This window comes from Trachypithecus francoisi, unplaced genomic scaffold (assembly GCF_009764315.1).
Source record: "Trachypithecus francoisi isolate TF-2019V2 unplaced genomic scaffold, Tfra_2.0 Contig00844, whole genome shotgun sequence".
NCBI lineage: Eukaryota > Metazoa > Chordata > Mammalia > Primates > Cercopithecidae > Trachypithecus > Trachypithecus francoisi.
This window is the reverse complement of record NW_022680939.1, coordinates 27,183-37,449: the sequence shown is the minus strand read 5'-3', so window position 1 is coordinate 37,449 and position 10,267 is coordinate 27,183. Positions and strand designations below refer to the sequence as shown.

The 10,267-nt window shown below is 52.7% G+C and overlaps 1 pseudogene across 1 annotated transcript; it reads left to right on the top strand.

Annotated features, from left to right (window-relative positions):
- Window positions 1-1,645: 1,645 nt before the first annotated feature.
- Window positions 1,646-7,611, top strand: LOC117089447 (annotated as a pseudogene). Its single transcript, XR_004439602.1, has 4 exons — window positions 1,646-1,876; window positions 2,946-3,003; window positions 3,594-3,654; window positions 3,909-7,611. The product of XR_004439602.1 is annotated as a spermatogenesis-associated protein 31A6-like (transcript).
- The last annotated feature ends 2,656 nt before the right edge of the window (window positions 7,612-10,267 follow it).

Here is a 10,267-nt window from a genome sequence, read left to right as displayed (position 1 = left end):
CAATATCACTCTTTACATGTGGATACACTGTACCCACCTTTGCCAACACCATTTGTTGAAAAGATTGACCTTTCACATGGTCTTGGCACCCTGGGTGAAAATCATTTGAATGTATGTACAAGGATTTATTTGTGGGCTCTTTGTTCTATTCTTTTGATTTATATGTCTGATATCTGTCTTCCTTTTTTTTTTGAGACATAGTCTCACTCTGTCACCTAGGCTGGAATGCAGTGGCACAATCTTGGCTCACTGCAACCTCCACTTCCTGGGTTCAAGTGGTTCTTCTGCCTCAGCCTCCCAAGTAGCTGAGACTAGAGGCACGTGTCACCACGCCCAGCTAATTTTTATATTTTTAGTAGAGACGGGGTTTCACCATGTTGACCAGGCTGGTCTCAAACTCCCGACCTCAAGTGATTTGCCTGCCTTGGCCTCCCAAAGTGCTGGCATTACATATATATCTGTCTTTATGCCACACTGTGTAGTATGCTGTTTTGATTGCTATAACGTTAAAGTAAGTTTTGAAATCAGGAAGCATGAGTCCAACTTTATTCTTTTTATTCCAGATTGTTCAGGCTACTTGGACTTCTTTAAGACTTCTTATAAATGTTAGGATACATTTTTTGATTTCTGCAAAAAACATCTTTAGAATTTAAATAGGGATTGCATTGAACCTGCACACTGCTTTGGAAAGTATTGCCACTTAACAATATTAAATGTTGTAATCTGGCGGGGCGCAGTGGCTCACGCCTGTAATCCTAGCACTTTGGGAGGCCGAGGCTGGCGGATCACGAGGTCGGGAGATCGAGACCATCCTGGCCAACATGGTGAAACCCTGTCTCTACTAAAAACACAAAAGAATTAGCTGGACGTGGTGGCGGGCGCCTGTAGTCCCAGCTACTCGGGAGACTGAGGCAGGAGAATGGCTTCAACCCAGGAGGTGGAGCTTGCAGTGAGCCGAGACGATGCCACTACAATCCAGCCTGGGTGACAGAGCGTCTCAAAAAAAAAAAAAAAAAAAGTGAGATAGAAATAATTTTTTAAAACTTACTTTTCAAAATTTGCAAAACTACATAAGTGTAAAAGAAATTTACATTTTGTCCCTGGATTGATATAAGACAAAACATTGTGTGGGAAAGCTAGAGTTGAGGACGAACGAGATTCTGAGAATAAAAATCCCTGGTACATAGCCAAAATTTCAGGGTCAACTTCAGATTTTCAAGGGCCATAGAATAGGTAACCTGAAGCCACCGTCTCCAATAGATAAAAGGAACCAGGTAATATCTGTGTTCCAGGGAGAAAACATAGAAAACTGGCTGAGTTCTATCACTGACAAAACTTAGTGGGAAGGAGGGATCTGGAAGGTGGGAGGGTGGAGGGATCCCCGGCTTGGAGGGTGGGGAAGGGCTGTGCTTCAGCCTCCCCCTCCCGCTGCCCCTCCCCCCTCCCGCTGCCCCTCCCCCTCCCGCTGCCCCTCCCCCTCCCGCTGCCCCTCCCCCTCCCGCTGCTCCTCCCCCTCCCGCTGCCCCGCCCCGTCCCGCTGCCCCGCCCCGTCCCGCTGCCCCTCCCCAACAAAGGAGCCCTTTGTGATATGAAGGCCCCAGCTCTGTGATGCAGGCCTGGGCCCCAGTCCCTAGTCTCCAAGGGGATGCCCAGAGCTCAGTTGCTTGAAAGCAATGCACCTATTCACATGGAGAATCTTCCCTTTCCTCTAAAATTACTTAGTGCCTCGTCGCTAAATGCCCCCAGCTCCACATCATGGGTGTTGGATATCTTCCTCACCTTGGTGTTTGCCCTGGGGTTCTTCTTCCTATTACTCCTCTACTTCTCTTACCTCGGTTGTGACGACCCACCTTCACCATCGCCGGGGAAGAGAAAGGTAAGGAGCCCTCAGTCCGGACCCACAGAGCTTGATTCTTTCTTTTTATTATAAGTTCCACTTTTCCAAATCCAGTGGAGAGACTTCTGCCATGGGAAGTCTCAGGAGAGACCAGAACATCATCTTTCCAGAGAGAGGCAGGGCAGCCAGGGTTGGTAGGGGTAGATCGTGTACTGGGATTTCCATCCCAAGCTCTCAGTCTGTCTGTGGGTGAGCGCAGGAGGCGTCAAGACAAAATCAAACCTGTGGGCTCAGCGCCAGGACCGGTCATGAGATGGAGGAGGTCTCTGTCCGACGCCAGACCCTGAGCCCTGACTCATCAGCTCCTGGGGCAGGTGGCTCGGGGCCCAGTCTCCTCTGTATGGGGTGATCTGGGGGCTGTGCTGAGCCCCCGAGGGCCTCCCACCGGGGCCTGGCGTCTCCTGGGAAGCAGAATCCTACCTGACAGCTCAGCGGTGCCTGTGGGCCTGAGCCTGGGTGTTCCTCGAGCAGAGGAACAGGGACTGACGGCCTCATATTGAAAATCCCTCTTTGTGTGTGTATGTGTGTGTGTGTGTGTGTGTGTGTTTTGAGACTTAGTCTTGCTCTGCCGCACAGGCTGCAGTGAAATGGAGCGATACTGGCTCACTGCAACCTCTGCTTCCCGAGTTCAAGCTATTCTCCTGTCTTAGCCTCCTGAGTAGCTGGGGATTACAGGCACCCGCCACCACGCCCGGCTAATTTTTGTATTTTTAGTAGAGACGGGGTTTCACCATGGCCAGGCTGGTCTCAAACTCCTGACCTCAGGTGATCCACCCACCTCGGCCTCCCAAAGTGCTCGGATTACAGGTGTGAGCCACCGCGCCCGGCCCCCTCTTCCTGTTTTTCTAAGAAGAAAAGCAGTTTGTCATCCATTTAAACATGAGTGGGAGGAAGCACACAGAGCTCCCTGAGCGAGACAGAGCCATGTGGTTGTGAGTGCAGGGTGCCATGGCTGGGCTGGGGGCGGAGATTGAGAGCCAGTCCTAGCTCCTCTCCCTTTCTTGTCTCCCAGTGTCATCTTGTCTCCCCGCGTCATCTTGTCTCCCAGTGTCCAGTAGGGCGGAGAGGGAGGCCCAGAGGCAGGATGAAAAACCACAGTCTGAGAGGTAAGGCTCTGCCAGGGCACACCAGAGTTAATTTGATGGCACACTAGAATTAATTTGATCCCGTCTGTCCCGGAGGGAACTGACTCTGAAGAAGTCAGTTGAAGAAGCCTGAGGCGGGGGCTCATAGGAAGGAAATCAGAACCCCGGGTCCTTCTCAGATTCCCTGCTGGAATGAAGCCTTGGTGGGCCAGGGACTGGGCCTTACCCAGCAGGGGGCAGCGTGTGTGTAGTGGGGAGAACAATGCCTGCCTGGATGGGAGGGGGGTGAGGGGGCCTCCTGGCCCCTGGGAACAGCTGTTCAACTCTGCTAAGGCTGATTCCTCTTTGAGACCACCCCAGTCCTTTCTCCCCACAGGGCAGTTGTGAGGACTGTGGGGGTGGGGGGGGTCCGTGTGTGGAAGCCTTTGTGAATGACAAAGCCCTGCCCGCCATGCCTTGCTATCACCCTCGGGGCCATGTGGCTCTGGACACAGATGTGCGGGTTCCAGGGTCTAATTCCCCATGGTCTTCCCTAAAGCAACATGCACTCATCCTCCTGTGAGATCCCAGGCCCCTCCTGCACTGCCCTCACCCAGTCTCCTGATTTCCAGCTTGTAGAGCTTGGCGGAGAGACCTGGAGGAGATTTGGAACCTGTTTTCACAACTGCAGAGGTGAGGCACTTCCCCTTCCCTTCATCCTTCCTACCAGGGCTGGGATGCGACCCCAGGGCCATAGGCAGCCTGGAGCTGACCTGAGATGGGGAGACCAGGGGCACAGAGGATGGGAGTAAAACCCTGGGGCAAGGGGTAGCAGGAGAATTGGGCAGTCAGGATGTGGGGTGGTGGAGGGGCGGTGACCCGAGCTCCCACTCTGCCCCTCGGCCCTACCTGCTCCTGGCTGCAGCTTGTCCTCCTGTCTCCTGCAGCCTCCTGGGGCCGCTCCCTGACAAAGATGACTTTGATCAGCTCTCCGGTCCAGACCCCCCAGGTGAGGTGGGCAAAAGAGCACCTGATGGATCCTCCCGGTCCTCTCATGAGCCTGTGGAAGATGCTGCTCCCGTGCTTTCCCCGTTAGCTTCCCCGGATCCTCGAACCAAGCATCCTCAGCATCTGGCCTCCGCCCCATCACCAGGCCCAATGACCACCTCAGTCTCCTCCCTAAGTGCCTCCCAGCCAGCAGAACCTTCCCTTCCCCCAGAAAGCCCCTCACCCGAGCCACCTGCACTTTTCCCTCACCCACCACACACCCCTGATCATCTGTCTCCTCCGAAAGCTTTCCCTGCTCCTCCCCTGCGGGACTCCACTCTGATAATTCCATCTCACTGTGACTCAGTGGCACTTCCACTGGGCACCGTCCCTCAAAGCTTGTCGCCACGTAAGGATTTGGCAGCTTCTGTCCCAGCCATCTCAGGCCTTGGCGGCTCAAACAGTCAAGTTTCTGCCTTCTCCTGGTGGCAGAAGACTACCAGAACCTGGTGTGTCTTCAACTCATCAGTCCAGCAAGATCATCTTTCCCACCACCCACCAGAGACCTGTCAGATGGAAGCTGGTAGCCCAGATTTACTCAACTCTGATGGCCAGAATGTCATGGGTATACAAGTCATAGAAAGAGCCAAGGTCAACATTTTGGAGGAAAAAGAAAACAATGGATCCTTTCCAAAACAAATGAGCCCAGAAAAGCACTTGAATTCTTTGGGGAATTTGGTTAAATCACTGGATGCTGAGCAGGACCCCACAACTCCAAAACCCTTCTGGAACATGGGCGAGAACTCCAAACAGCTGCCCAGTCCTCAGAAGCTCTCAGATCCTAGGATCTTGCAGGAAAGTTTTCAGAAAAATTATAGACAGCTTTTCTGGGGCCTCCCCTCTCTGCACAGCGAATCCCTGGTGGCTAATGCCTGGGTCACTGAAAGGTCTTACACTTCACAGTCTCCTCCTTTCTTGTTCAATGGAATTTCCAATGTCTGCGCAATTCAAAGGGAGACTATAATGTCCCCACTGCTTTTCCAGGCCCAGCCCCTGTCCCATCTGGGGCCCGAGTCCCAACCCTTTATTTCATCCAGACCCCAATTCCAGCCCATACCTATGGCTCAGGCCAAGGCTCAGGCCCATCTTCAGTCCTCTTTCCCAGTCCTATCTCCTGCTTTTCCATCCCCGATTAATAACTCTGGAGTAGCTTGCCCTGCATCGCAGAATAAACGGCAAGCTCTCTGCCTACCTGAAACTCAGCACCCTCAATGGCCTTTGTTGAGGAAACAACTAGGAGGTGGGTTGGCTTTACCCTCTAGGGTCCAAAATTCTCAGGGTGTGTTTAGGGTCTCCACTCCTCACCTTCCCCAGGAAAGCTTGCCATCCAGTCTGCCTGAGAACTTTCCAGTCAGTCCTGAAGTCCGGAGACAACTGGAGCAACACATTCAAAAGTGGTTCATTCAACACCAGGGCAACCTGGGAAGGATCCAAGAGTTTCTGGATCTGATGCAGCTTCGGAACGAATCGTCAGCGACAAGTCAGGCCAAGGGCAAACCCAGGCCCTGGCAGTCCTCCACGCCCACAGGCAAAAGCAGCAAGGAGGCACAGACGGTGAAGCTCCAGCTAGAGGGGGACCCGTGCCCACATCTGGGGCAAATGCTGGGGCAGACCCCGCAAAATCTATCCAGGGGCATGGAAAGCTTCCCAGGGAAGGTTCTGGGGGCGACCTCTGAGGAGTCGGAAAGGGACTTGAGGAAGCCCTTGAGGAGCATAGAGAGGCATCGTATAGAAAACATCGTGAAAGCCCACGTGGGCAGGAAGTTGGGCCAGATGAACGAGGGCTTCATCCCTGTGAGAGTGCGTCGATCCTGGCTTGCTGTCAACCAGGCTTTTTCCGTGTCCAACACCCACGTGAAAACCAGCAATCTAGCACCCCTGAAAAGTGGGAAAGCCTATGTCAACACAGCCCAGGTACTTCCCTTCCTTGAGCCGTGTACTCAGCAGGTGCTGGGAGCCCATATTGGGAGGTTATGGGCCAAACACAGGTGGGGTCTACCCCTCAGGGTCCTCAAGCCCATTTAGTTCTTTAAACCGGAAAAGGTTTGGTCCTTGTCCTTTACACAGCTTGCCGGTCCCTCCTCAGCCACCTGTGAATCTGGGGCTGGCTCAAAAGTTGAGGTGGCCACGTTCCTTAGAGAGCCACCAATGGCAAGTCTGAGAAAGCAGGTGCTGACCAAAGCATCGGACGTGCCAGAGAGTCTTCTGGCCTCTTCCCCTGCATGTAAGCAGCTCCAGAGGGCCCCGCCAGGGATCCCATCTTGGAATGATCACGGGCCCTTGAACCTCCTCCAGCTGCACAGGAGGGCAGGTGGCCACCTAAGCCCCTCACATACAGCCTCACAGGCAGCACCCAGCAGAGCAGGAGCTTAGAAGCCCAGTCTTCAAGGGCTGTAGAGACCAGGGAGGCAGTGCCACAACCCAGAGTCCCCTCAGGAACCCGTATGCTGGCAAACCTCCAAGCCACAAGGGAGGCTGTGTGTGGTTTCGAGGCTCCAGGGACCAGCAAAAGTTCTCTACTCCCTAAAATGTCTGTCTCCCAAGATCCAAGACAGCTGTGTCTTATGGAGGAGGTTATTAGTGAATTTGAGCCTGGAATGGCCAAGAAGTCAGAGACCCAGCCTCAAGTTTGTGCCGCTGTTGTGCTCCTTCCAGATGGGCAAGTATCTGTTCCGCCCCTGGCTGCAGAGAATTTGGCTCCTCAAGTGCCCCAGGGCCATCTCCAGAGCACGCCTGCTGGGAACATGCAGGCTTCCCAGGAGCTACGTGACCTCATGGCAGCCAGAAGGAGCAACCTGGGGCACAGGGAGCCCAAGAACCCAAACTGTCAGGTCTCATGCAAGAGACAAAGCCCGATATCTCCCCCTACTCACAAGAGTGAGAACTCTAGGAAGCCCAACTTAGAAAGACATGAAGAAAGGCTTGAAGAATTGAAGACTCCTCAACTTACCCCGGTCAGAAAAACAGAAGACACTCATCAGGATGAAGGTGTCCAGACATTGCCATCAAAGAAACAGCCTCCTTCAATAAGCCACTTTGGAGAAAACATCAAGCAATTTTTTCAGTGGGTTTTCTCAAATAAAAAAAGCAAGCCAGCACCAGTCACTGCTGAGAACCAAAAAACAGGAAAAAACAGGTCCTGTGTGTACAGCAGCAGTGCTGAAGCTCAGGGGCTCATGACAGCAGACGGACAGATGCTGGAGGAGAAAATGTCACTTTGCCATGCACGCCAGGCCTCGAAGGTAAATCAGCACAAACAGGAGTTTCAAGCTCCAGTCTGTGGGTTCCCCTGCAACCACAGGCACCCCTTCTACTCATTCTACTCAGAACACAGCAGAATGCTGAGCTGTGCCGCCAGCAGTCAACAAGCCACTCTCAAGTGCCAGAGTTGTCCCAACAGAGAGTGGCAAGTCAGAGATCAACAGCCCCTGAAAAGTGTCCGGTGCAACAATGAGCCATGGGGCCTGCGACATCCCCAGCTCTTGCTCTCCAAAGAAAGCTGTATCCCCAGTCAGTCCCCCTCAGCACTGGCCGAAGACACCCGGTGCCTCCAGCTACCATCACCACTGTCCCAGGCACTGTCTTCTTCGGGGAGGTATCTAATTTGGTCAGTCACAAATTCTTTTACAGCCTTCCTTAGAGAAAAACAAGTCCCCAAGAAAAATTCACTCTATGTAGAGAACAAATATTTTCTCTCATGTTAGTACATAATATTCCACAATATATATGGTTTTTATTCACGAGAGGGTGATGGCTTTGATTTGTGCCGTGCTTGGTGTGGGCTTGGTTTCTAGAAGCAACAGGACATGGACGGGTGCTGACAGTGGTGCTGCAAACCCACCTTCATCCTGAGTTCCTTCACTGAACCTTACGTTTCCGTAACACTGTCTTTACACAAACAACAAAAAATTCTAAAAACAAGATGAGAAAAACCTATGAAGAGCCCACTCTGAAATATGGTTCAACCCATCTTTCCACTACTTACTGTCTACCTCAAAGTTTATGCAGCTCTAGGGAGAAGGTTTGCAGAGATGTCACAGGGCTGAACATCGCCATGCAGGCTCCAGGAAGTGCCACAGCCCAGTAGCTTCCTGTGTCACAAAACAGTGGAAGTTTGGGTGGGAGAGTGCAGGGCCCTGAGTTCAGAAGTGGGAGAAGTCTTGCCCCTGGGTATCCTGGTGGAGAATAGATAATGCCTGCCCCTGGGAAGCCCCTTCTCTCCCTGACAAAGGCTGGGATGGAGCTGGGCCCTCTTAGCTCAGCCAACGTGGGAAGCACAGAGTCCCCATCCCACTGCCTCTCCCTTTCTCGCACTCTGGAGTGGCGGTGGGGACAGACCTGCCAGCTCTGTGCATGTGTAGGTGGGGGTCGGTGGTCGGGGGGGTAGCCTTCATGGAGGCTGCTGAGGTCCGTGAACTTCCCTGCCCCAAACCAGTGAATGACCCTGCTCCTGGGTCACCTGCCTTTGTCTCTCTCACCTACATGTCTCTCAGCTTCCAAGAAGTGGTTCTGGGTGAATGGAGCAGGGTAAGCCTGTGCGTGCAGAGGCTTCTGATGGTGGGGCTCTGTGGAGCTACAGGGGATGCAGACAGCTGCAAAGGGGTGAAGTGTGTGTGAGGGAGCCATAAGTGGTTCTGTGACCCAGGAGACTCTGACATTCCAGCCCCTTCGAGAGGCCTAGAGGGGCCTAGTGGCTCATCCCGGCCCCACCCCAGGGTCCGTCCCTGCTCCAGCTCCCAGATCACAGACCTAGAAAAACCACATTTACCCCCAACACAGAGGGCCATATTAGCGAGATGGCAAAGTGGCAAAGTGAATAAGGAAGACGAGTTTCTTAACATCTTTGATAAGCTTGCACAAATAACCTACTGAACTTTTTTTTTTGAGACGGAATTTTGCTCTTTTGCTCAGGCTGGAGTGAAGTAGCGTGATCTCGGCTCACTGCGACCTCCGGCCCCTGGGTTCAAGTGATTCTTCTGCCTCAGCCTCCCAAGTAGCTGAGATGATAGGCACCCACCACCACACCCGACTAATTTTTGTATTTTTAGTAGAGACGGGGGTTTCGCCATGTTGGCCAGGATGGTCTTGAACTCCTGACCTCAGGTGATCTATCAGCCTCGGCCTCCCAAAGTGCTAGGATTACAGGCGTGAGCCACTGTGCCTGACCCACCTATTGAATTGCGTCAAGGATGTAGTGACAATAGGTGAAAAAGCAAAGACTAGAGAACCGCAGGCATAACTTGGAGTCTGGGGAACTTTAATTGCCAGTTGCATTATTAATAGTTTACAAAGAACTCCCACAGAAAAAACTTTCTGGAGGTTTTCCCCTATATTCACAGCTACATTTTCTGCCATGCTCGCACTGTTGTCAAAGTACGCGGCATCCAACCACAGACCATCAAGGGGCTGGATCATTGCCTCCTCCATATACCTTCTGAGGTCGGTCAGGTTTATAACCATTCCTGTAACACAATTAATCCTTATAACTGGGCCCATGGCCTCGTGGCTTGTCACCTTTTCCAAGCAGATGCTCTTCTTCTTGGTTGCTCAGAGGTTTGCTGTGGCACCTTCCCTCTTTGCGGGGGGCTGGCCTCCACCGTGTTGCAACCAGAAGAGCCCACTCCCCCGGGGACAAGCCTTCTGTGCTCTCCACAGCCACGTCACGCTGCCGCTGTGCAAATGATGCCAACTATAAATCCCAGAAAGTGGTAAAATAATGCTGTGCCAGGCACAGTCGGTGAGGATTTAGAGACTGCTAACGTCTTTCCTAAGAAATGTGGGTGACATCGGCTGGGTGTGGTGGCTGCTCACGCCTGTAATCCCAGCACTTTGGGAGGCCGAGGCGAGCGGATCAGGAGGTCAGGAGATCCAGACTCCTGGCTAACACGATGAAACCCTATCTCTACTAAAAATACAAAAAAATTAGCCAGGCGTGGTGGCGGGCACCTATAGTCCCAGCTACTCCGGAGGCTGAGGCAGGAGAATGGCGTGAACCTGGGAGGTGGAGTTTGCAGTGAGCTGAGATTGCGCCACTGCACTCCAGCCTGGGCGACAGAGCAAGAAAAACAAAAAACAAACAAACAAAAAAACGTGGTGGCATCACTCTGGTTCTAATCATTTTTGTGCTTCAGCTGCCCCCCTGGATCAGTGCTTCTGGTGAAATATAGTCTGTTTTAGGAGGGCCTCACCCTCTTTCGCTGTAATGATGTTTGCAGTTCTTTCTTTTCTATGCCAAAAATCCAGAATCACCACCCTGTTC